The sequence below is a fragment of the Amblyomma mixtum genome, chromosome 3, assembly GCF_055824585.1.
Source record: "Amblyomma mixtum isolate Tamu chromosome 3, ASM5582458v1, whole genome shotgun sequence".
NCBI classification, from domain to species: Eukaryota; Metazoa; Arthropoda; class Arachnida; order Ixodida; family Ixodidae; genus Amblyomma; species Amblyomma mixtum.
Genome location: NC_143014.1, coordinates 270,479,291 through 270,505,882, shown reverse-complemented (window position 1 = coordinate 270,505,882; position 26,592 = coordinate 270,479,291). Strand labels below are relative to the sequence as shown.

The following is a 26,592-nucleotide window of genomic DNA, read 5'->3' as shown; positions in this document are numbered from 1 at the left end:
AGAAGCGGCATACGCGGACATCGAGGCCTATGCCGAGCCAGGAAAGTTAGAGATTGCTGCGGTCGACAACCAGAAGTCAATAATCAGAGCTTTAGTCTATGCCAAAGATCCTGCGGAAGCCGAATCACTGGCCACAGACATCATAATCAAGACTCAAGATCAACAATGGAAGTCATCGCACATTGTGACGGACTCCCAACAAGCCTGAAGGGTCTACCTTGCTGGAAAACCTCACGGAATCGAGAGCACACTACCAAGCACACTCTCACACTCACACAGAATAACATGGCCACTTGGTCATGAAGGCCTAGGTGGAAACGAGGTAGCGAATGATATAGCCCGAGCTCTCACAAACCGGGCGGATTCCCATCCCTACCCCACACCAATCCTAGGACCGTATAATAGAATACCTTAGGCTAGAAAGAAAACATTTCTCACCGCCACACAAACAATGTCCTCCTTGGATGCCATTGACTGGAGCAGAATATAAACAAACACATATCCAAGTCTTCACATTTCACACAAGATCAAACCCACAAGATAAACAACTTTCAAAAACAACAGCGCGAAAAGGCAAGGATTTAAGGAAGACACACACAGGCAGCGCCTCTCTGTGTGTGTCTTCCGTAAGTTCTTGTCTTTTCACGCAGTTCTGCTTGAAAATGGCTTACTAACTCTCCCAAGCATCAGTCCTAAAGATACACAAGTTACTGTCCTTGCTGAGGAGCAAGCACCACGCTGTATAATTCATCTTGAGAATGCCAGGACAAACCGGACAAAACCTTAATAGTGCCACACCCAACACACGAGCAGTGGGAGGAGGCCGTGACCAGCGACAGCCTGGAAGAGCAAGCCTGGATCCTGCAGCTAGTCCGCAAGGCAGCTGCCGCCAGCGGAGCCCAGGGGTTGGGGCCCCGACCAACCGGCTCCTGTGAATAAATCTATGCTGATTAAAAGTTTCTCTTTCACTTTCATTTAAAAGTTTCTCTCTCACTCCACAAAAGTCTCTCACGTAAGAATCCGGAATATATAATAGTTATGCCGCACATAAGTAATATTCTGCAGGCCAAAATATGATGCCTGCATTTCTCTGACGCCATAAATCGTGACATGTTTTCACTACTGCAGCTCATCCTCAACTACGGCTCACCGTTGCAGACTTTTTTACTTTACTTTCCATTACCCTCGTGTATATGGGTGGAGGGGCAACAGATTGATTATATTTGATGTGCTGCCAATGGGCCTTCCTTGCGCAAGTGACACGAGGGGGCCGCACCTAGAGAGAGTCAAGTCAGGCTTTTGCTTGCATTAATGCATGCAGTGTGTGACGTGTCCACGAGGGGCGTTAGCACGCAAATGGGAGTCAAGAATCGCTGTGGAGCTCGAAGAGTTTGGTGCACGCTATTAACGCTGTGCCCGTTTCATTTACTCTGCCGACTGTATCTACCAACTATAGCGCTGTTTTGTTTCTGAAACAATAAAGGCTCCGTTCTTTAAAACAAAAAGTGACCGGGAGTCATTTTAACTGCGTTGTTTAGTGAAGCGCGATAAGCTCCTCGGTCGTACTGCCATGTCTGGATGCCTAAAGTATTGTAATCGGAGTCCTTCTGGGTGAAAAATTCGGTGACTCTTTAAGAGGGTTCTTTTTACAAATCCTATGAAAAGTGGCTGTTTGAAACTAGATATCAAGAAGTTGACCACCTCCTTGGTCATATTTGGATCTGTGAAGCACGAAAGCCGCATAATTTTAAAGCGCTACCTGGGTTGACCTGTTGTTGTCGTTATTGTTGTAGACTTTGACAGAATGGCACATACCCACACTGGGGGCAGGGTTGCCAGATTGGGCTATTAATAGCCAAATTGGGCTGCTTTTTGTCCGAGTTGGCGTCAGAAATTTCGTTTTGGCTATGTGGCTACTTTTGGGCTACATCTTTTTCATGCGTGAAAAAAAAAGTTAAAGTAGTTATAATGTGCTCTATTACAATTATACAGTGACAGAAATAAAAGGCATGCTGGAATCAAAATGCAGGCTAAAAGGAATTGAGCGCGTCTGCTACAAAATGACAATATGTAAACGCTGTGTTCGAGAAAGCTTATGTGTTTCATGTGGTCAAGGGTCATGGCCTTTCGATTTATTTTATAAAGAGTGGACACTACGTGAAAGTTGCCCCCCGGAAACACTTCACGGCGTATAGATTCCACTTAATCCGCGAACTAACGCCACCCGCGCGCGCGTGCCACCGAACATAGACTGTTGCCATCTGCACATGTAACCGTTCTCCCATTGACGGTGCACCACGGGTGACCATGGTACCAGAATAGAGGGAAAACATTAAGAGAACTTAAGTCTCCCTTCGTGGTGCGAATGCGTAAGCATTAACTAATAACGAAAACCACGCAAAGGACGATACACAGGGAAGAAGTAAGCATTAAATGCGTAAGCATTAAATGCTACTGTTTCACTTCTGTTGCCTGGTTTCGTGATCCTCACATGTTAACCGTTAACCATAGACGTGGCCTAGTGGTTTGGGCGCCCGCGTCGGCTGCAGTAGGTGGCTGGTTGGAAACCCACCGTCAGACATGTCCTTTTCTTGCATTTGTTATCCTGGCTCTGCGGACACATTCTGCTCAAGATACGCATGAGGCAAGTAATGCTTACACATTAATAAATTCTTTTTCTGTTTCTTCCTATTCTCGTAGTGGACACAGCAAGCGCGCCACTCGCAAGAGCCTACGCTTTTTCTGCAGCCTCAAGCGGCACACGTGCAGCCCTCGAGATTCATTGCGAGCGACGCGAGAGCGCCGTGTCCGTTGCGTAATCCGCGTGCACTCATGCGGAGCCATGGAGCCATCCTTCGGCGCGGCGCGGAACCCACTGTAACTAACGAAGGCGGAATGTAGCTTCAAGAAGGCGCATGCTAGATGCTTTAATTGAGGTGACGCTCTCAGTGAGAACCTTTCTCTTCAAGCATATAAAATTGAAATGTGAGGCTGCGTAAGTAAACAGTAAGGTATTTTCACTGTCGATGTGCCTAATCTGCGCGCGAACATTTAAAAGCTGAAATATTCCTAAACTAGAGCTGCGATTGCGTTATATAGCGCCGCCGTTCTTTTCCGCGTGCAGACTGGCTGTCGTCACCTGCCTCAGGTGATATGGCCTACTGCCGCGCCTGCAAAGTGGAACTGGGGCCCCATCTTTAGGACCTGATTAGCGCACCTGGTTAGCCGCACTGGTTAGCGCACCTGATGGATGCGAAACATAACAACGGAAAGAACACGCCGTGCGCACCCCTTCAGACATCATGTGCGGGAAAGAAATCTAATATGTAAATATTCCTGCCGAAAATTAATTCAATATGCTTAAGAAATGTCGTCACAAAAACAAATATTTTTGGCTACTTTTGGGCTACGCAAACATTTCGCTTTTGGCTACATTTGGGCTACTACGGAGGCCAATTTGGCTACCTGAGGTCGGAGCCATCTGGCAACCCTGACTGGGGGATCAGCCAAGAATCCTGGTTGATGATGATGATCATGATGTCCTCAGGCTGAATGGCACATACCCACGGCGGGGGATTGGCCAGGGTGCATAGCGGATACAAACGAACTCATGTGCAAGGAATGGAGTATATTTAAACTTAAAATTTGGGACGCAGAGCTACAATTTGTACAAAACAAACAATACGGAGAAAGAAAAGTTCTGAATTCACATTCTAGCTGAGGAATCTACCAGATGAAATTATATAATCGTGAATAGAATCGAACACTGGTTTCAGGTCATATCCCTTGGCGCTTGCCCCGAAGGATAAGAGAATCGGAATAGATAGAGGAAGCCCAAGCCGAGCGAGGGGGATCTCCAAGTAAATTCTACGGAGAGCAGCGAGCCGCCGGCAGGAGAGGACAAAATCCTCCTGTTTATCGTCGTCGTCTGTGTCGTCGTCTTCGCGTCCGCACGCCCCTTAGGCTACGAAGACTTCGAGCAAAAAAAAAGATTGCTCCCAAGCCGACAGCAAATCTTTTACATTCCTTTCGCGTAATTCTCGTTCTCGTCTTTTTCACAGATGTACATATTTATCCGAAGCTGGACCGGCTTGGGAGCGCGGCCACTCTACCCTGGTTTCTACCCTCTGGAAAAGACTAACTTTGAACCTAACTGGGACCGCAGGCCCTAACCCCGACAGCAATGCTGAGTGCATTTCCCCGATTGACGAGTCCGCCCATTCATTTATAGGCTGTTCCGGCTGTTTGTGTTTGTAAGGTCGAGTACAGTGGCAGTAAAAAAAAACAAAAGATGCAAGACTAATAAAAAGTTTGCTAACGCGCTGCTCAAAAAGATCATAGAATGGAGGTGGCAACAGCCACAAACGTACATGAACAGACATATGTCGCACCAAAAAGCTCTTAAGTGTCCTGTAGCATAAATCATTCGCCAAAGCACCCTACGTGGCGTCCTCGTTATGTTTATCCTTTCGGAAACTAGCTGAAGTGCTCATCACTGGTCGTACCCTGAGGGTAACCGCTGTAACGTTTTCTACGTGCAATTTTACAGTTTCTACAATCGAAATGAGGAACCGTAGCCACCTTCACCTGGAATGCTCGCAATTTTCATGCACTTTTCGTGCCATACCATCCAGGACAAAAGCTGCATGCTTCAACTTTGTTTTGTATTCTAACCTGTTCAACAGTACGGCGCGTTCACAGTGTTCGAGCCATTTGTTGCACTAATAATTTTTAACGTTCATGCCTCTTAATAAATCACTCGTGTAGTACAACAGCGTTCTTCAATGTCCTTAAGGTTAGCCGCCGCGTTGTCTCAGTGGTTATGGCACTTCGCTGCTTACCCGAAAGACGCGGGTTCGATCCCGGCTGCGGTGGTCGAATTTCGATGGAGGCTAAATCCTAGAGGCCCGTGTACTCAGCAATGTCAGTGCACGTTAAAGAAGCCAGGGTGGTCGAAATTTCCGGAGCCCTTCACCACGGCGTCCCTCATAGCCTGAGTCGCTTTCGGACGTTAACCCCCCCATAAACCAGACCAACCACAGCTCCTTTAACTTCCGTTGTTTCCCAGGAGAGGTTCGCGATCTGCTAGCATTAGCTATGCCATTGTAGTCGGGTATCGGTGCGGAGCGCTTCTTCAGTCTTTTTGAGACTCTCACGTTATCGGTTGCAGAAATTCCGCTCCTGCTAGTACGCATTCTTGCAGGAGGAGTCTGTAGAAGCATGGAAGTAACTCCTCGACGATCTATAGCGCGGCGATGACAGGAAGAGAGAAAAGAAGGAAGGCTGGCAAGGACAGATAGGAAAGGTGGAATAGTACGGGAGGCAAATATATTTTGGATGAATTATCCCTCAGAAAAGACTGAAGGTAAGAGGTGGCGGTAGTGATGCGGGCGCTTAACGATCGCTGGGATTAAATGACTGGGGCAGTTGCATGGGATCCACATGTACTTGGCATGTGAATAATTTTCCACGTTAGGCTCATATATCGCCCGCGCTTAGCCCAATCAACCGCTCCTGGGAAAGATCCTTCGCTAACTAAGCGGGTGCGTCCAAAGAGCATAGGCGTCCGTGTGATAAACTCCAGCGCATGGCCAACTGGAAATGATATGGCCATGAACTGAGAGCACCCAATAACAGTAATTTTGTAGCGAGAGCAACCTACTCTACCCAGTCGAGCATTTCGCCGTGAGCCTGGGAGGCCGATAGTGAGCATACGCGAAAACAGAGGAGCAGCAGGTGCGCGGCGAATGACGTCAGAATTCGCCGTCACCGCTTCGGCGCGAGGAGCCGCGCCGGCCCGACTACGCCCGCCGGCGCCGCGTGTGAATGCGCATGCGCGGCAACCAGAGAAGGGCAGCATGTGCGCGGCGCATGAGAAACCAACCACTATAAATACTGTGTACGCAGTATTGAGAAGGTAAGTGGAAAACCAGCGGAAAGGACGCGTTCATAAGCAGGAGAAATACACAGGACAAGGCTGGAAACATGACTGATATATTCGTTACTTGGTGAACAGCCAAAAACAGAACAGGCTGCACATGCCCAAGAGCAATCACAAATGCTAACGAAAAACAAGAACAAAATTAATTAAACGGCGGAAGACCGCATGTGGCAACCTATGTCCCATTCATGAAACTGTACTCTTTTGCGTGAAAATGACAGAGCGGTCGCTGTCGCATTCAGTTGCTAACTGCTTGATTATGAAGGCTTCTAAGATTTATCGTTCAATCTGCGTTTTACCAGAGCCGATGATTCTGACATTATGGAACAGAGCGCTGCCGTCTTCGCAGTGGCTGCAATGTCTTGGCAGATTTGCTCTGTTGCCTCGCTGCAGTGAAGTTCTGTGCTGCCTCATACTCCCGTTGACGCAGTGACCTGTTTGACCTATGTAGGCCTTGCCACAGGACTGTGGAATCGAGTAAACAACATCGGTTGTGCAATTGGTGAACATGCTCTGGTGCTTGACGTTACATTTCTTTTTTTTGTGCTATTTTTAGAGACACGGGAACAAAGGGACGACAGTTTGGTGGGTGCACAAAAGGCAACATTAACACCGTATCTCATGGCTGCCTTTTTAACGTTATGAGAGACTATGCAGGTATGGCATTACTGCAGGTCTAGATTCTTCACAAGACGTTACATCTTTTTTTGTACTGTGATTTAAACTTAGTAATCAGTCTCAGCAATATAAATTAGGACGTCCTCAGGGTAGCCCGCTGACCTCAGGCGGTCAAGCTGAAATAAAAAACTATTCTGCATATTTTGTTAACAAGATCTGCGCAGACCATTACCGAGGCAAAGGTTGGCAATGCCTCTCTTCAGAAATTTAGAATGTGAAGAGGAGTAAGCCGGCAGGCTTTTCTTAGTCCGCGGAGAGTAGCTCTAGCAAACCTGGCTCTCTTCAGAGAAGGTGAGAGTCAGATCTAAAAACCTAATTGAGGCATCAAGGGGCACCTGATGAAAAAAACTCAAGTCAGGACAGATATCAGTTAAGAAGGTCAACATGTCATTTGCGGCCGCTTCGACACTGTCACGGGAAGTTAGTTTCAAGAAAATTAAGAAATCGTCTACATACCTAAACACTTTCACTACTCCATCGTCAGTAAGCTTGTCATGCAACAGATTCTCAAAATGGAATTAAAACGTGTGGCACAAAATTTGAGCCACACGAGCCTATGGGAACGTCTTGCTTGTGTATGTACAGAGGGCAAAACGCTTGCCTAGAGCACGTTCTTAGCGTGTTTCAGGCTTAACACGCGATATCTAGCGATAACATTTGGTTAAACATTGTCTGTATATAATCTTGTGCAGTTAAACTCATAGGATTTCATCGTCATATGTTGCCTTCCTGGTCGCAGCAGCTTTAGGAGCTGCGGAACACACAGTTCGGTTGTTCCAGACATGTGTTTTGCCCTCTGTACATGCCGTTTCCATGTTCTACCACAGTGGAAGAAAAATATCGAGTTAAAACTTCCAAAAAGGAATTCACCGATAAGCCCGAGCTGTTCTCGAAGGCCACTGCACCTCGGTTTTTGATGAGATCCCGCACAGTAACTAACAAGTCCTTTTGGGGAACTAAATAGAAGAGATCTTCGATGCCCACGGAAAAGGCGGATTTGGCCCTCACACTGGTACAAGATAAGTAGTCCATATGTTACTACATGCACAAACATTTTTATCCCGGATGGTTGTCTCAACTGCGCGCAACCGATTTTTCGCTTAAATCAGCGCTCCCCGACGACTTATGATTTTTAGCTACTAAATATAGGCTATGTATACATACAGAGCCCAGCCGAGAATTCTCACCACTAAGTTCATCAGAGTTCCATCAAGCGTTTCTTCGCGTCTGCAATGTCCTGGCTTCATTCAATGCCCCCTAGACAAGGAACGCATGGACTGGCCTGGACAGTGGTCCGATTGCGAAATAAGAGTGGACGGGGAAAATCAAGCCGCACATAGGAAAAGATGTCCCGAAGAACCTTGCCCATAGTACTGTTCTGCAGATTGAGCACTGTAAAAAACATTTGCACCCTTAAAGGTGTAGCGCTTATGGCTGCACCCTTTCCACTCCCTTATTTATTCACATTTTTTTTTTTCAAAAGGTGCGCTGACCACGTTAGCACCTTCAACGCACCTATGGACCCTTCAAAGGTGCACGGGTGCAAGAGTGTTGCACCTCCTTCGGATGCAGCGGTGCGTAACGGCGCACGGGTGTTCTTTGACTTGTGGAACAACATTCCGGCACTTGAATCAAGCGTGTTTTTAAAATGTGAGGTATTCAAGCTTCCCATTAAAGGACAGCTGCAACTTTGACGCGAGCAGCTATGACTGCGATTTCGGCCCCATATTGTGCCAGTTAACTGAATTAATTTTGCTTAGGTGCTAAGCGTCACTGATTCAAAATAGATGGTCGCTGAAATGGCATATATGGCACCGACCACCCGTGTGAGGTCGGCCGTGTGTAGAGGAGTGAATGTTCACACCTTTTCTATCTAGGGGGCATGTCACCGCAACGTCATAGTGACCTAGGCTGAAGAACTTTCTTCATGTTACGTGAAATATTGAACAAGCATAACGTTTAAAATTGAGCAGTCGTAACGCCTGTCATTTTTCTCACTGGGTTTCCTCTTTCTGAGTGACAACAATTTTCATGTGTCATCAGAAAAGGTTTCGGTACCGCTCTTCCTCGCGCAGATCTTAAAATTATACGAGTGGCGGCGTATTGGGGCATATATTACGTAGCTAAAAACGTAGAAACAACGTTTAAAGTTTCGCCATTGATAGGATGACCGACCACTGCAGGCCTCCTCTAAGATGTAAAAGCAATGGCGCCACAAGAGCGGGCACAGAAGTCATGCACGTCCCCCTCAAGGTGGTATATCGGCCTTTTCAGATTGTCGTTCGATCATGGACACGTAACCTCGAATTCGCTTGCCTGCGTCCATTGTACGCGACGACATCAAATACAATACAGAGAGCGAAGACGCAAACCCCCACCACTGGGCGTGCTTTGCACTAGCCCCCTAACTCGACTTGAGCTTAATTGATAGGACTTCTTGGACATAAAAGACATTTCCTCAATCAACACAGTAGTACCGCATGTTGTTCACGACTTCTGGCTATATCGAGCCATCGAGGCTGCACATTCTTCAAATTCTGCGGCTCATATGAGCTGCTTTGCATAAAGAGGGGCTTCTCGCTTTGCGTTGCGGAAGAAAGGAATTCGCTAAGCATGGTATGCGTCCCTCACAGCAACATTCTCATTCAGCGGTAAAAATGCCATTAGGTAGCACGGCTTCATTCTCGTTAGGAAGAATAGTGCATTGAAGCATTGAGCTTATAAAGCGCATGCTCAGGCAGGCACAAGGCACAAAGAGCGAAACTATAAATAGTGCCGTAAACCACGAAGGCGCTGCTTGAAACTATCACGTTCCTTTATAAAGAAGAAATAACAAAATAAAAATCGCGCTCTCACATTGAGTCCCCCCCCCCCCCCCCCTGGGCGAGCTATTCCGAGGCGCGCTGTCTAGTCCTTCTGAGCGCACCCGGAGCACGGCATCCAGCACAAGGTCTCACTGGAAACCATCGCAGCCCACACTCGCCACAGGCTCTCCAAGTACAGCGGCGAGCAGCCTGCCGAAGAGGTCCCCATAGCCCCCTCGCCGAAATCCGGGCTCCTGGCACGGTGGGCATCGGGCCGCAACCGAGCACGCAGCCACCGACCTCCGATGGCAGCCGCCGGTCCGCCAAGCACACGCTGGTGGCCCGCTTGTACAGCATGGCCGCACAGAGCGTAATGTCCCGGACACGATCTGCGGATGCATACGGTGGACACAGTTCAAGCTACACTCTGGATGCTCTGTCTAGCATTACATAGCCAACATGCGACTTAGCTGTTACTGTAAGACAGTGGTGCGGTTTCTGAGGGCTAGAAAATAAAGTGTCGTTTTGACTCCTAAGCGAAGCACTTCAACCTGAAATGCGTAGAATCCGGGCTAACTTAATTTGTCAAAAGGTCTGAAATTGGATATTAAAAATTTTAGTGATGGAACAGCACTTTTCAGCTAATAGTGGCGTTCACGTGATCTGAGCCCAAGCTAATGGCTTGAAGTTAAGTTCTTTAAGATCCCACTCGCTGCTTTCGCCGATCTTTGACTCAAGCCTGTTTCACCTAAAATAAAATCAAACACTCCAGAGCCACAGGTGTGTTTCGAACTCGCGGCAGAGCGAATACATGGCCTCAGTACCACTACGCCATCGCGGCAGCCGGACGTTCCGCTTGTTTAACCGCCAAGTAGTCTCTCACGCACTGTGCTTTGGATGCCGTCGTCTTCATCAACTTCTATCCTTGCGCATTAGGTCGAGAACGCATCGCTATCGCAGTGCCCTCTTAAGGGCACTGCGATAGCGATGTGTAAGCGGCCGCATAATTTATCATGCGGCGTATGCCGCGTAAGCAGCCGCATAATTTATCACTGCGCTGCCACTGAGGCTGCCATTCACCGATTTCGTCGATCTTTGACTAAAGCGTGTTTAACCTTTGAAAGCCGATCCTGAAACCAATACCGGAACCGATGTGCACCTAATTCACACGCTAAATCTGCACTAAATCGCCCGTATTTAATATAGAGTATTTCGATATATCTGCAGCCTTCCTCCAAAATAAAGATCCCAGGGAGTTCTACCCTAAGCTGCGCAGTGAGGCCTTTGTAGCGTTCATAAAAGTTCGATGTTTCCTATAGAGGTGAGGGCGAGAGCTCTTCACACCTTCGAGAGATTCAGAACGCTGGCGATGCGTAGCGCCGCAAACAGCATGACCCGGAATTAAACCCCCTGGGCTGTACACTTTTGACAAAGGATCGACAGTAACTGGTTAACGAATTCCTGTGGGAGGTGGTGGCCGAGTACTACACCATCGTACCAATAGTTCTTGTGAGAGGGCGTAATTTTGCTCTTAGCACAGCGCGTCTGTGTATGCCAGCACGTTGGTTTGCCGAGATCATCCAGCAACCCAATAGTCTTTGTTAAATTTCATCAACACCACGTTTTATTTTTTTAACAAGTGAGAAATTGATGCCGCCCTGAATGTTAACCCTGGGCCTTCTGCGCCAATGCCAACGACGTCCAAGTCACAGATGTCCTACCGAACAGCAGAAATTAAGACATTTATGACAGTGTTTCTCCTGCAATGGCCGCCACTGGGCTCAATATGACGACCAAGATGACTAACTGGTGGTACTCGTATAGCCTTTGTCAAAAATATACAGCCCAAGGGCTTTGCTTCTAAGTCGCTGACCTCCAAGAAGGCTGGAGAGCCACTCTTAGAGGTCACGTGCACCAGAAGAAAGAGGATGAGGGTTCTTGTCACTATCATGAGGTCCGGCACGCTGACGGTGCAAAACGAGCCACACTGTATGGCCCAGAAGCAAACCCATCGGGCTCTATAAGTTTGACAAAGGCGGTACCTGGACAACAGCAAGTCTGAGGCAGAGCCGCATCCTTCAGAGAAAGTGCCCCCCCCCCCCCCCCCCCCGCGCACAGGTTCAGAGCTCCTTTACTTAGAAAAATTTCACTCAAAGGCGCAAATTTTGAACGCAGTTAACCCTTTTTCCTTAGTACTTAACGAGCTGCCATGTGCGTATCGACGACAATGCTTACCGTTGACGAGGTCGGTGGCCCCCTGCGGCGGCGGCTGCTGCTAGTCGGTGGCGCCTAGCGCGGCCACGCTGGAAGCCATTGGTCGGGACCGAGCATGAGCCCACCCAAGGCTACGCCGTCGGCGCCCTCGTCGCTGCAGCCGACGTCGGGATCTTCGGCTTGGGGGCACCTGAAGTGGGAGACCGCTGGGATGGCGATATGCTCGCGAGTCTCTCCACAGGAACTGCGAGGGTAAGAGCAACCACGTGTGGCATCCTACAGCCTAGTGGGACAACATTGTCGATCTGCTCGCATGTTATAAAAAATCTCGTTTGCAAAGTTCTAGCGGTCATATTAGCGAGGGCCAGCGTCCTCGAGCCCAGCGGAACTTTTCAGATTGCATCGAGAGTGCGGTTCGTAGAGAAAACTGATGCACAGTTGATGTCAATGAAAAACGGTTTACAACCATCAGGTCATTCTTTAGATGAGTTTAGTAGTGAGCCTACTTTAAGAGGTTATTCTTTTCACGAAATGCTTGGACGCGAATAGCAATTCGTTGTAATAGCGGACTCCTCAGGAGAGAAAGAAACTTTACGCGCTGTTGTGACGGGCATAAGGAGGGCAAGACCCCATCTGTATTGCTCAAGAAAAGATAAGGTTAAAATAAGGCTGCTGTCCTCCTCCATTTTTGCGAACGAAGAAGCATTGGACCTTTTTGGACGCTGATATTGCAATCTAAAAGACTGCAGGTGTTAGGCTCTAAAACAGCAACGCTAATGGTGCAGGGTAAAGCTTCTTTGCATGAGGAATGACGCATCACGCTTTATTAGCGCATTTCTTAATGTGATTATGAAGAGCATCTTTATAATAAAAAAAGAGAGGCCTTCATGTACACACACAAACTCTCCAAGAATATTATTGAAGGTGTGAGCCTAGAGGTACAATTTGACAATTTTTCCTATTATCTGAAATAACTTTCAATGCGATAAGTCCACAATATTGCCCGCTGATGAGTCAGTTGACTGCTCATCGTATTCACCTTGGACAGTTTATGACCGTACTAGAATTTTTTCCTAACACAACCTTTGTTTAGTTGAACTCAAGGGTCTAAAGGAATTCCGTCTAATCAGGATGGTACAGGGGCAATGAAAAGAAATGCGAACAAAGCGGAGCCTAGGCACTCCACCGTTTACATTTCTTTTTATAAGGCTTTCACTTCGTGGATAGCAAAAAGATGCTAGTGTCCTCCAGGATTCCAGGATGATTTTAACGTCTTTTCCTTACCGGTAAAGAGCTAAAAAGAAGTTCGAACGGCGAAGCGCATAGGCGCCGCGTTGTTCGCGTTTCTTTCCAACGCGACAGCACATGATGTATAGATAGTGCCGACCGGAAGTACAGTGACGAAAAAACGTTTTGGTTTGTTCGCAATGAGGTAAAGCGTAGTAGCTCGCTTTTTATATAAGGTGCTTGAACGAACCATGGCGTTTTGCTTAGATTGCAGGCAATTTTCCGTCATTGCGATTAACCCCATTCGTCGTCGTCTGAATAGCCAGTAATTCGAGATATCGTCGTGAGTTCTTATTCATTTTATGTGCAATTACACACGCCTCTGCCGAGTTCATATCGTGTTTCGCATATTTGGAGTTCTCGGCAGGAGCATCGTGACCTGTGCGTCCGTTCCTACAAGTCATTCCGGGGATACCGTAGACTTCGTAGTTTTCCATCACCTTTCGGGCAGTGCCATCTACGTTCGTCGCAACCTTCTTTCAGTTTGATCATTAGGTCCTTGTTAAGCTCAAGAGTTCTTGTATTGGGTATTGTGTGGAGCCTGTAGTATAAAATACCTTCCTAGCGAATACTGATCGTGATCTCGTGATGCTGTTTGCTGTTTTGACTGTGAGAAAGTTCAACTTTAACTATAGGCAGCTGGTTATTGGACTTTTTTTAAAGAGGACCCTTATATAATGCGCATTGAAAGTGCGAAAAAACTTTTATCTCTTTTTAAACGGCATCGCAGGGCACTCACTGTCGCATAAGAATTTCCAGATCTTAAGAACTTGCAGTGTTTAGATATTAACATTACGTTCACGTCAGACGCACCCCGTTGAATGCATCTATCTTGACCCTGAACGATCCTATTACCACATGAACCTGTAAGAAATTAAAAAGACCAACGCTTCATTCCGTTTCCTTAGGGAAGTCTTGCGTAAAGCTAGTGCAGGGTAGCTTCAGCAGTCAGGTCAGAAGATTGAAGGAAACTAAGTTACTGTTGTGCTTGCTATTCACTAAGATGAAGGGCAAACCGCGCAAGAAAATCAAGCGCGCCAAACAGATGAAGGAAGAATTTGTCCGCGATTCTAAATAATCTACCGCAGTTTTAAAAATGCGCCGAATATCTTTGGTCTCCTAGCAGCCCCGCAGTACAGGCACACCCTACCTATTTGGAGTGGCTGAATGTGTGTGGTGTGCCTGTGGGTTTTTCAGCTTCATGAAGGTTGGCCTCGCTACGAGCAGTGGTATATGGCGTTCATGAAGTGCGTCTCCGCTGTGATCTGTGAAATCCCGCTAACTTGCAGTGAAGTCTATAAAATATGGTAGTGGAAGCCCCGATTGCATGATATTGAAACTCCACATTGCGGACATCTCGTTTTAAGGACGGCTTTTTCCAAGGAATGCTTTTTGAAACAACTGAAGCATTAACCAGGTTTGCTAAGCCAGCATCGCGGTATAGGTACTTCTGTTTATACGAGATTCTTAAATTTCCTCGACTATTTTCATTATTGGTAGGGGGAATGCAGAGTTTTGATGGAGTTGATAGAAGCGTAAAGAACTTTAGGGCGTCGCTGTTCGTTGTACTGCCTGCGTTTAAAGCTGAGTCGATCCGGCATTGAACCCCTGCCACATACCCCCCTCTCTCAGTACAGACCACAGCAGTTATATTCCCTTTCCATCTGCCACTTTCCGCTGCAGGATACACTACGTTGTTGCAGCCTGGAAGGCAATTACCGTCTCTTGTTACCGCGCTTATTTTTTCAAAATATGGCACTTGATTGGAGGAAGTTGCAACGCTTTGTACTGCAGCAGCAGTCATCGTGTTCAGCGTATTAGACACTCTGAAAGTATTCGGGGCTCATACAAGGATGCTGCAGAACGTTGTTTTGATTTCCAGAAGAAAAACGATTTGGTAATGCCAGGTTTAGGCTGCTCAATGCCATGTCGACGTACATGCCCTCGCTTTCGGTACACTTGGCCATGACGCATTACGTGATAAAAGCAGCAGCGGGTGGAGATGACCAGTCACAGAAACCGCTGGTCTGGTCGGGGGGCTGCTAGATCCAGTAAAGTTGAGTCACAGGGATCGCAATTTCGTCCAACAGCTACTGCACAGTTTCCCTACCGACACGGGATTAGCGTCGATAACGCTCCTCAGTCGCGTCAAACCGGTCGTCGCTCTCAGTCATTCGTCGGCGTCAGCGACGGACCGCGAGTAGGACATGACCACGGAATGCGTCTGTGCAAATAATGGCACCGTGGACATGTGTCTTCCACGACCAGTGTGACGCCTTATACCCCGTCCTATGTCACCGGGACCAGCGACTAATGACAGGGGACCAGATAAATGAACGAAATGAAACGTTACGAAATGGGGCGCCTGGTGTTGACTGTACTCACCACTCATGTCCTCGATCAGCTGGGCATGGCGGGAGAGACACACCAGCGAAAGGCGCTGGACGACGATGCGAGTGGAATTGCGTGTGGACCCCACGCAAGTGAGCACGTTGGGCAACATCACCACAGGGTGCAGCTCGGCTTCGTCCTGGGGCCAAGGATATTCGCGTATGATATTTTCCGCAGCCCCGGCACTTACGAAATATGGTGAAAACTTGATATACGCAGTGGTTTGTTCCCTGCTGTAGCTTCGGAGCCAAAGCAAAAAACATTGATTTAGTTAAAGGTAAAGTATTACACGTCTGCTAAAGCATATTTCGGCCCCATCTAAAATATAGTCCCCCATACAGAACCACACTCTTGCATTTCTTTGGCTAGGATTCTTTTTTTACCAAGAACATGTTTAAAATAAGACATTGCTAACATACACGTGCTGGCTTCCAAGATGCACTGGTGCTGCCAAAATATTACGCAGTGCGCTTCGGCGTTTGAAACTTCCTCGCGCGTTCCGTAAAAAACGTATAATGGTTATTTAGGTTCATACATGTGTAAACGTATGCAAAAATTACTTCCTAATTTTCGCTGGGTACGGTGGGACAAGAGTTTCAACCACGAAGCATGCTTCGTTATATTATGTCCGAGATTCTACATAGATCAAAGAGTTCCAAGGCTGTGTACACATTAATTGTCAGAATAAAATTATTTCACACTTATTTCAGTCACATTATACATCACTCTCCAGGAGCACAATTGCGTTCATTGTGGAGGAATCTCTAGGGCGGTTAATAATAGAACCAGTATGAACTTCTCTCTCAAAACCCGAGACAAGCAAGCCACATGGTTTGCGTGAGTGACTCATATTCAGCGTGTCTCTCGAAAGTATGGCTATACCTAACAAATCTGCACCTATCAGTGGATAAAAGAAGCATAACAGGGATTCAGGGATGAGTCCTCACGGTAGTAGCTTATATGAGAAGTCTACAGCTTGCTTTAAGTCGAACACAAATGCTCGATACCTACTTTCGGCAGAAGTTTACGGGACGCGTGATCTCGGGGGAAAAAATTGTAGCTCTGCCTCGCTCCCCAGTCGCGTGGTATTGTTTCCAGCCGATAGAAAATGAAACGTCCCCTCATGTCGTGACAAATTACAGGCGACTGCACTGCGTGACTCTGTCAATTTTTCCCGCACGCTAGCATCACAAACTTTTCCGGCCGATAGTAGACTTCTTAATGTACATGACATGTCATTTAAGAGCATAGCTGCTCATAGCACAGGTTATTAACAAGTACGGTACTATTGGTAATGGAGGCAACCGAAAACAATCATGAAAAATGCGGTCACTGAATCAGCAGATGTTCCTGTTAAGACTCAGAAATTATGCCAAACGGCATTTTTGTTAACCGATTTCCAAGGAATTGAAATGGCACGAAAAAAAATAAATTCCCCGTGGTCGCCACAAAGAACTCCACATCGTTGGCTGTTCCCAATGTGAAGAGTTCGCCCCGGATAATTTGCAAATGAAATGCGTACTGGCGCCCCACTCCACATAAAGGATCGCATATCTACGGGGAGTATACGAGAGTTATAAATGCAGCGGAGAGGCAATCTACCAAATAGTTTTCAACACATATATAAGCAAATAGTGGTATCCATGACATATGAACGGGCGATATGCTCCTTTGAAATCGTAACATGAGGTACAGGCTCTGGGCACCGGCTTGGAAATATTAACGAAAATACCGAGCTCGAGAGAAAAGCGGCTCATGCGGCTTCTCAAGGACTATAGCAGGCGCGTGAATTACCTTGGTTGGTTGGTTGGTTTATGGGGTTTAACGTCCCAAAGCGACTAAGGCTATGAGAGACGCCGTAGTGAAGGGCTCCGGAAATTTCGACCACCTGGGATTCTTTAACGTGCACTGACATCGCACAGTACACGGGCCTCTAGAATTTCTTCTCCAAAGAAATTCTAGCCGCCGCGGCCGGGATCGAACCCGCGTCTTTTGGGTCAGCAGCCGAGCACCATAGCCACTGAGCCACCGCGGCGGCGAATTACCTTGAATTCAGTTACCATCACATATTGCACACGATTACTAGGAGCTTTGTCTAGATTGAAGGGATTGGAATGGCAGCGCTAGAGCTGCCATAGATATAACCTTGAGGGTCACCGCGGAGAAGTGTCGCCCGCACGCATGAAAGGTGGGGCTCACCTGTGCACTGCGGGCGGCGACGAACGCGAGCCTCCAGCGCAGCAGAAGCAGGCCTGGCGAGTGCTGCCGCGGCTGGTCCTCCTCGAGGCACGCAGACAGCTTCTCGAGGCCCAGGCAGCCCACCACGCGTCCCAGCTCGGTGTTTCATAGCAATCTTGGGATGGCCGCTGCCAAGGACACTAGCAGACGAGCTCAAGATATCCGCCTTCTGGGGTCAGGTTCAGGGAACGTCTCTGTGGAGTTCTGGAAGCGCTGCACGAGCATAGCCAGCGCTGCGCGTGCCGGAATGCGGTCTTCTTTTTCTTTGCTACTTCTTCTTCAGGCCGAAGATACTTCGCTGTTAATTAAACAAGGCTGCTAGAAACTGAAACATTTCGGCAAACCCGCGAAGATATCGGCTTCACCTTCTACGCGGGCGACGACACCATATGGGCTACACAGGGATCCTCGGCGCAGAAGGAAAGAGCTCTGCAAGCAACTATAGGTATGGTACTGACCAGGAGATTCCCGAAGACTTCAATAGTGTACTTAAGCTAGGGCCCAAGCACGCCTTCGAGCCCAGGTTAGGCAAGGCGGAAGAACTTCCCGATTCAAGATCAATAGCAAGGAACGTGGAAGAAAAAGATAGGTCCCGGTGCATTACGGAGTGCGTGGAAGTTCTAGAGCGCACCAAATAAAAAGCTGTCCAACGTAGTCCAGTCGTCAAGATAGCTAAGTGGATATGTTCAAACGACCTAAGGGTCGTTTTGTCTGACAAGTTTTGTCTGACGTTTTGTCTGACATTTCATCCCGGCGTCCATGCGACCCTCTAAGTATTGCCAACTTCGATGCCCTCGTGACCTTCCTAAAGAATTGCAACCCTGGAAATTGTTTGGCCTTCAGTATTGACGTCACAGACATATATTACAGCCTCTCGTATGACTGCCTGCTAAAACGAGTGAAAAAGTACTTAACCGAAGATAATGAGCTGGCGTTCGTCACACAACACGGATTGTCGTTGGAAGTTTTCATGAACTTTAACAGTTTTATTTGAATTCCACTTTTAAGGCGGAAGCCTTTAATGCCTCATCGTTGTAAGCAGGAGCTGTCGACAGAAATGTCACGCTTTTCAATTGGTCGAAACACGGTCGTGACGTCACAGTACGCGAATTTTAAACGGGGCCAATTGTACTTTGGCTACTGACCATGCAACCAATTAAAGGGATCGTGTAGTGATGCTCCAAGTAAGTTTGACTGAGTTTAGTTAATTGCTTACTTAACGAATTAGTCGAATTAGCCTTTCTAGTCAGACCAGATAAATAAATAAAACCGAGTAGGAAATTGGCCGAGCTTGGGAATCGAACCCCGGCCTCCGGAGTGCGAGTCGAGCACGCTACCACTCCGCCTTGCCAGCTCGATGGTTTGGGATGAACAAAGGTGCTTCTAGTGAATACGGTGTCTTCGTTCACTCCCATCTTCATCCCTTCCCGTTACGGCGAGGTTTAGGTGTCCACCGAGATATGAGAGACAGATACATTTTCTTTCCTCAAAAAACAATTTACCGACGAAAAAGGCGTATTTGTCCGCGTTTCAGATTGGTCCAAATTGTCGTGACATCACCGCGCGCGAATTTTGACGGGTTTCCACCGAAATATGTGAGGCAGTTACTGCGCAACTTCCTTTCCTCAAATACAATTTTCATTTTCTTCATTACGGCCCTCTTTCTTCTTTCACTCACACTTCCTCCCTTCCTGTACGGTGCGGCTCAGGTGTCCACCGAGATGACAGAGAATTACAGCCTCATTTCCTTTCCTCAAAAAACGTTGCGTTCAAAGGGCAACGCATCGCGCCGAACGGGTGGTGGCGTTCCTTGGACTCCGTGGCAGCGCTACAACACGTTGTCGCGTTCCACTCCTAAATTCAGCTGAAGCGTCATTAATTGACAGCTAATTAATGCACCAACAAAATGTACACCGAATTATCGCGTAGCAGAATGCAGTACTCAGGCTTTCGCCTTTCCCCACTTTAGCCGCTAAAGTTCCTCGTAATTTTTGTAGGATGGGATGTCGCGTTGTTTGCGCAGAAAGCCGGTGATTGATTGATTGATTGATTGATTGATTGATTGATTGATTGATTGATTGATTATTCCACATTACAATGCGCCGAAGGCGCTACGGTGGAAGGGGAGGGGGTATTGTAAAGGAGAAGAGGTAAGGCTGCCTCCGTTTTATTAAAACTTCCTGGAGGCAGCTAAGTGGAGGCTGCGTGCCTCTCGTGAGCACTGCGGAGCCGATCGCCGATCAGCGGCGCCTCTGTGTCCTGGATGAACATGAGGAGTGCCCGCCAGAGCTCGATGGCACGATCTCGAGACGAGGTACCGGGGCAGGCCCAGGTCCAGACAGCAGAAGGCCATGGTCCCCGCTTAACGGTGGCCAGGGCTCGAAGACGAGATGGTGTGTAGGGAGGATATTCCCAGAACAGGTGGTTCAGATCCGCACGGCAGTTGCACCTGGAGCAGGAGCCAGATACAGGAACCAGATACAGGTGGCGTCGTGCCACCCCGATGAAAACGGTTCAACAAGAAAGGAGTAAGAATGGTGCCTGTTTCGATCCGCCGCAGCAGGACCGAATCTCGTCTCGTGAATACCATCAGGGGGAGTGCAGGTACAGAGAGGAAGTTGCCCACTGCTGTGAGGTAGGCGGTGCGATGAAGTTTCATCGCAAGCTTCTCCGCGATCGGATCTGCAACCTCAGGTGTTGTAGCGTCGGAAGGAGGAAGAGTATCGGAAGCTCTGGCTAGAACGGTAGAAAGATGAGCGCGTGCTAGTCGATGAGCCTTCTCGTTTCCAGGGATATCGCAGTGCGCGGGGACCCAATGGACGCTAACGTTCTGACCACGCTTGCGTAGCAGGCGTGCGTTATGCCTTATCTTCGGCATTACAGGGTCCGTATAAATAATGTTGGCGCATGCCCAGTAGGCAGCTTGAGAGCCCGTGTACACGCGATGGTGAATGGGGTCAGTTTCAGAATAAACTGCGAGAGCCGATTCCAAGTAGTCTACTATGGCCATTAGTTCGGCTCGGGTACTGAATGGCGCTTCTGCCCCTGTATGGTGGCATCGGCCCTGACTCTCGGTTGTCTCGTCGTACCACGCAGTGGCGTAATAAGTGTGGTTGCTGCCGTCTGCAGGCAGTGCAGCGTCCGTGTACACAACACGTTCAGTTGAGGGGTGTGAGCTCGTAGTCTTAGCGTGCCTTTGGCATAAGCCCGGCGCCGCATTTGCTGATGCGCGTTCATATGTAGTGGAAGTGGCTTCCCTTCAGTTAGTGACGTAATTTCCCATGGCGGCGTCTTGCTGGGCAAAGCGGGCAATGTGCGTACATCTTGCCCGAGGAGCAATAGTGTGTGCCGCCCGGCGTTTGTGCCGCGAACTCGCGTCCGCTGCGTGTAGGTGTGCATGTCGAGGAGCTCTGAGAGGTCATTAAGCTTGCTGCAGCTCTTGAGCGCATCAAGGCGTGTGTACCTCGGAAGTCTTGTGACCATGCGTCTGGCCTCATTAAGTAAGCGCGCAAACGCGAGGAACTACGTACGGTTAACAGGATGATACGGCAGCCCGTACATGAAGCGGGCGACGAGAAAAGCTTACGACAAATTGCCGCATTTCGCCTTCGTGTTCTCCGCGGGAGCAGTTACTGATTCTTCGTAAAATGTGCAAAATTTGTTTTGTAGTCTTTGTGACGAGTTGGACCCAACTGTTCGCTGTGCAGTTCTCGTCCAAGTGCATGCCAGGTATTCGGATTGTCTGCTTTCGTGCGATGGGCTGGTTGCCGATGAAAAGTTTAAAAGACCGCCTCTCCTCCTGTTTGGTTATGGTGGTCCGGCCACCGTGAATGACGACAAACTCAGTTTTATCTGGGGAAGTCTGCAAACCAGACTCCGTGGTGTAGTCGTGAATGATGTCAAGCGCTGTCTGTACGGCATCCTCCTGCTCCACGATGGACCCCTGATGTGTCCACACGGTAACGTCGTCAGCATAAACCGCATGCTTCTAGCCCGATACGTCCTCAAGATGACTCGGTAGCTGGTGCATAGCTATATTAAACCGTGTTGGGGATATAACCGAACCCAGAGGGACGCCTGCTGAGTTGGGGTGGATAGAACTGGTGTCCTGATCAACTTGAACCTGGTAGCTACGCCCCTGTAGGAAACCAGCTATGAAGTTGTATATTTTTCCTCTCAGTCCGAGGTCACGATATTTTGTCCTGATTGTGGGGTGGGGGACAGCTCCAAAGGCCTTGCGTATGTCCGCTCCGATAACCACCCGTGGGTGCAGTGAGTTAGGCTCGAGGACGTCCTCTCTGAGGCGGAGCAGTACATCTTGTGTACATAGTCCAGGGCGAAATCCATACTGTGTGGGGGCCAAAAGGTCGTTATCTTCAAGGTACCACATTAATCGGGTGTTGACCATGTACTCCATTAATTTACAGACGCAAGAGGTTAAGGAGATAGGACGGAGGTTGGATAAGGTATGTGGTGGCTTCCCAGGCTTCAGGATGGGTTTGACCACCGAGAACTTCCAAGGGGAGGGCTATAGCCCGGCATGCCAGACTCGGTTAAACTCTTCTAGGAGAGCTTGCTTGTACTCGGGGGGGGGGGGGGGGGGGTAAATTACGTAGATGGGCCACGCACACCTGATCGGCTCCCGGAGTACTACGTGGATTGGCATCATGCAGGGCATGTTCCAGCTCGGGCATGGTGAAGGGCTTGTTAAGGGGATCGCTGTCCTCAGAAGTCTCATTCTTCTCGTACGTGGCGTCTGAGGGGCAAGACGTCTGCGGGAAGAACACTTGAGCGACCTGTTCGGCGAGTTCCTTAGCGTTCATTCCTTCTCGAAGGGCAACGCGCGCCGCCCCACCGTTAGTCTTGCGCTGGCCGAGGAGGGAACGCAGGGTGGCCAGACTTTAGACGTGCGAGTTTGCCCGTTGATGGAATCACAAAGTTCCATCCAGCGGTCTAATGCCAGCCTAATAGTATAATTTTCTATGGAGTGTTGTATGTTACGTAACTTCTTTTTGTGGTCCGCAGCACGGCTAGACCGCCTGTATTGTCTGAGAATTTTGCTTACCTTCTATTCCATAAGGTAAGCAAATGCCGATCAGGCACGGGGTGGTCAGAAGAAACCCCTAGGCTCTTGGTGGCTCTCCGCTTGGCTTCGCTTAGCTGTGATAACAGCTGGTTAATGTGCCTGGTTGGAGGCTGCTGCCCCAGTACCTCACGGTATTTATCCCATTGAGTGATATGGCTTAGCCTCGTAGTGGCATCTGGCTTCATCTTCGTGTTGACGTGGCCTGTGCGAAAACTTATAAGTATCGGGAAATGGTCACTTCCCAAGCAGTCGTCTAACACTTCCCATCAAAACAGTAGTGGACGGCTGCTCCAGGTAAGATCAGGTGACGTGTCTACTTGGTGACATGTCTGTCCTAGGCGAGTGAGTGTTTGAGGCGTGTTGAGAAGCGTCAGCCCGTACTCCGAGGCTTCTTGCATGACACGTCTGCCTCGCCGGCTGCATGTGTTGTATCCCCATGCAATATGCTTAGAGATGAAGTCCCGGCATCATACTATAATGTCTGGCGGATAAAGCCTTTTAAAATGGAAGATAAAGTTGAGGTCAACAGGTGCGTGGTTAGCCTTATTACTCGTATTTTCGGGAATGATATGAACAGAGAAGATGAGGATTGCGCGCTGTGGTGAGACTTGTACCCGACAACCAACGACGCTTAGGGACGCGTTGCACCACGGTTGCCTGTCTAGCTGTACGTGTACTGCTGCCCTCCGCACGTAGAGTGCTGTTTTAGCGGTTGCAGCGAGATCTTCAGACGGGGCGTATCCGTCATAGCCCATTATTCGCAGCACTGGACCGTTGACCTCCTGAAGGGCGATAACTAATGGACTATTATCGTCTTGCTTGCTGCGGAACCGGGCGATCATGTCCGCAATCCTGCTGCGAAGCGAACAACAATTCCATTGTAGGACGGTTGCCCACGGCAGTGGTCCTAAAAAACTAGCCATGGTGAGGCTGTGTGGCGTTAGAGGCAGTGAAGTTAGGTGCTGCCCGAGGAGTAGGTACAGTCGAGCGCGATTTGAAGGTTATCGTGTGAGCGTCGACCGGGAATACGAACAGCGCCATGGCTCACAATTCTCTGCCGAGGCGAGGGAGGTATCAGGCCAGCTTCCCTCACTCTTTTTGCTGTTCCTTCAGCAGCCGTCACTCCCTGCTGGGCTATAAGTTTCATTTTTTTTTTCTGCGAACAGGCAGTGATCGTACTGCGCACGACGTATTCCTCGATATTATCTGAAATTGGACGCTACGAAGCTCTATCTAGCCTATGTAACGTCATTGCTACTGAGCCAGGAAGAATGGGTGACCAAGAACGAAGACCAAGATACGAGGTTACCAAGTCCACACTTTATCGCAACAAATGGAATGCTTAGAATAGAGAGAAAGGGCGGTGGGTTTGTCGCGGGGGTGATGGTGGGTGTATGGAACAGCGAACGAGGGAGAGAAGAGTGCGAAATCATGATTTTTCCTGTTTCAAAACCGGCCACCAGGTGCCTGGAATGCTAGGCTGGTCGACGCTCGCGCGATAACCTTCAAATCGCGCTCGACTGTACAGCGGGTGCTGCCGCGATTGTCGGATATGAGTAGCGCCAAAAGGGAACGTGCCCGAAAGCATAAGACGCGTCATGATAATGTGGACGCTTGTTTCTATGGCCCGACTAATATGTTCTTGAACTCTTTGAAGGATGGACTGCTCTAATTGTGTCATTTGTTGTTGAAGATGCCGCTCGAAGTCTTGAGGTGTCATTGTAGCTGGAAGATATGTATTATCGCGGGGCTCCGAGAACGCTGTCGCTACCTGAGCTACTTCCTTTCGAGACGACTTCGCCGGTCCTTCTGAAGAAGAATGCTTAGCGAGCCCACGATGCGAACATGAAACTGATAATACATGTTCATGACTGGCTGTTATCTGTCCGTTCGCCCGTTTAGCAACTTGTGCGTAGGTGTTTTGGCTGCTTTCAGAGTGTGCGAGGGCTACCTTTGGGCCGGTGTAGAAACTGCGCCGTGTTGCCTTGGCTATCGGTTTGGACGAGTTTTGTTCTTTTCCGTTCTCGAGTTGGCCGTGCTGACGCGCCTGTGCCTGCCCTTTCTTGCGTTGCTGTTCTCTAGCCGGTTTATGCTTTTGCTTTTGCTCAATGTGTTTGTTAACTTGTCGCCATTTTGGATAATTTTTGGCCATGGCCAAATGAGAACCACCGTAGTTCTGGCATTTCGGTTCTGCGTTCGGGCATGGCGTGCCCTCTTCGTGTTGCCGCAAACTGCAGGTGGAGCATCTTGCTGCCCCACGTTGAGGAATTGCTCCTTGCGATGTCCAATCTTGTGCATATATCACAGACCGCAACTCGCGCACGATACGGAAAAACACGGACCGTAAATGAACGCAGTCCGTCTTTGTAAGGTAGTCTGTTACCTTCAAAAGTTATCATGGCAGTGCTTTTGTCCCCAAGTGGGCGCGCTTGCAGCAATTTGCAATTGCGGCAATGCAAGTAGCTGATTGCTTCCTCAGAAGTCATATCACCAGCGCTTCTAATGATTCCTCTGATTTTATTATGACCAGTGGTTTCGTATGCTTGAAACGGCACGTCCTTTACATTGATTCTCAGTGATTCTATAGCGAGAAGTGCATTTCGCACCTCGGGTTCCAGCGCGTCAACAGCGAGTTGGTTGCTCTGGCTTAAGTAGCGGACCGAAAACGCCGGTAACGCATCTTCCTCGGAAAGACTGGGATGAGCCGCAATATGGCGCGTTATGAGTGTCTATCCATATAAAGTGCTCATCCATGATCCGGCACGGTTGCTTAGGACGAAGAATGATGGTGTGCTGGTATTTACGTGGGGCCCTGTCAATCGGCGTCGCCGTGTCTTTAGTACGGGTATTTGTTTTCCATTTATAAATAACGTCTTTCCAGACGCCCGCTTCGCCCTGAGAACTAACGGGAGTAGACAGAACTTGACTTTCGCCTGTCGCCTGTAGACATTCTTTGAACATATTGCGAGTAGTGTACTGTCGGTCTGCCGTCAACGGGAACGAGCTTCGCGCTCGTTTCCGTCCGTTTGGCGAGGTAGAAATGACGTAAGCTTCATGAAAAGTTTTCGCACTTGCCTTCAGTGCCATTATGGTCCTCGAGATTCGAGAGTGGAGCGAAGGGGTTGGTGCACGGCAGGAGCAGCATTCTTTGAGGCATGCCAACGGCGGCCGCATTGCCCGTTGGGGTCCCCGGCGTTGATGGGGCGGCCGAGTTTCCTGGTGCCTGCAGATCCATCTCCTCGGGAACGTCGCTTGTGGGTTCGGCGTAGTCCGGCGAGGCCATGCCAGAGAAAAACTGAAAAATTTGGATAGTGTTAGCCTCAGCACCGGTGGCCGCCGGCAGCTGGCCGGACGGCGGGGGCAGTGACGGGCTCAAATAGCAGTATCCCAGATAGCAGTCACTGCAAGCGAGAGATAACAGTCCGGTTTGGCAGGAGCGCCCTCGCAAACGCGTCCGTCGCTCTCTGTGGCCGGAAGTCGAATCAGAAAGCAGGTGAATGTATCGGCTCCAGCGTCTTCCCTGTGTTGAGTGACATTTTTGTAATGTACGTTGACAAGGATTTTGAAACGAAACTGCACGGTCTACAATTGAAGTCCTTTAGATATGTTGACGATTGTCTGGTTTTTGTAGAACGCGGTGATATAGCAGATCGCATGGGTGATATCCTGAATTTGTTCAGGGAGTGTGGGTCAGGCTTACAGTTCCCTTTAGAGGTTCCAGTGGACGAGGAATTGCAGTATCTGGACCTCCGGTTGCGTTTCGGAACAAACCATGTATGCTGGAAGCATAACCCGAGGACGACAAAGTCCCTTCTCAGTTCTCATTCAGGACACTCAAAATTGGTAAAAAACAACATAGTTCGTGCCTGCGAAGTGCTTTGACCAAATCATGCCATCATGTCGTCGGATACAGCTTCCAGGGTGAAGAATGCCGGGTATCGAGACGACTTCAA

At 48.8% G+C, this 26,592-nt stretch overlaps 1 protein-coding gene and 1 pseudogene across 3 annotated transcripts in view; one reads left to right on the top strand and one right to left on the bottom strand.

The window, feature by feature from the left end:
- The window catches only part of LOC149354717 (uncharacterized), a 371,296-nt gene that overhangs the window by 97,447 nt on the left and 247,257 nt on the right, over positions 1-26,592 (top strand). The gene's annotated exons all lie outside the window — the stretch shown is intronic.
- Positions 19,744-25,922, bottom strand: LOC149354726 (uncharacterized; annotated as a pseudogene).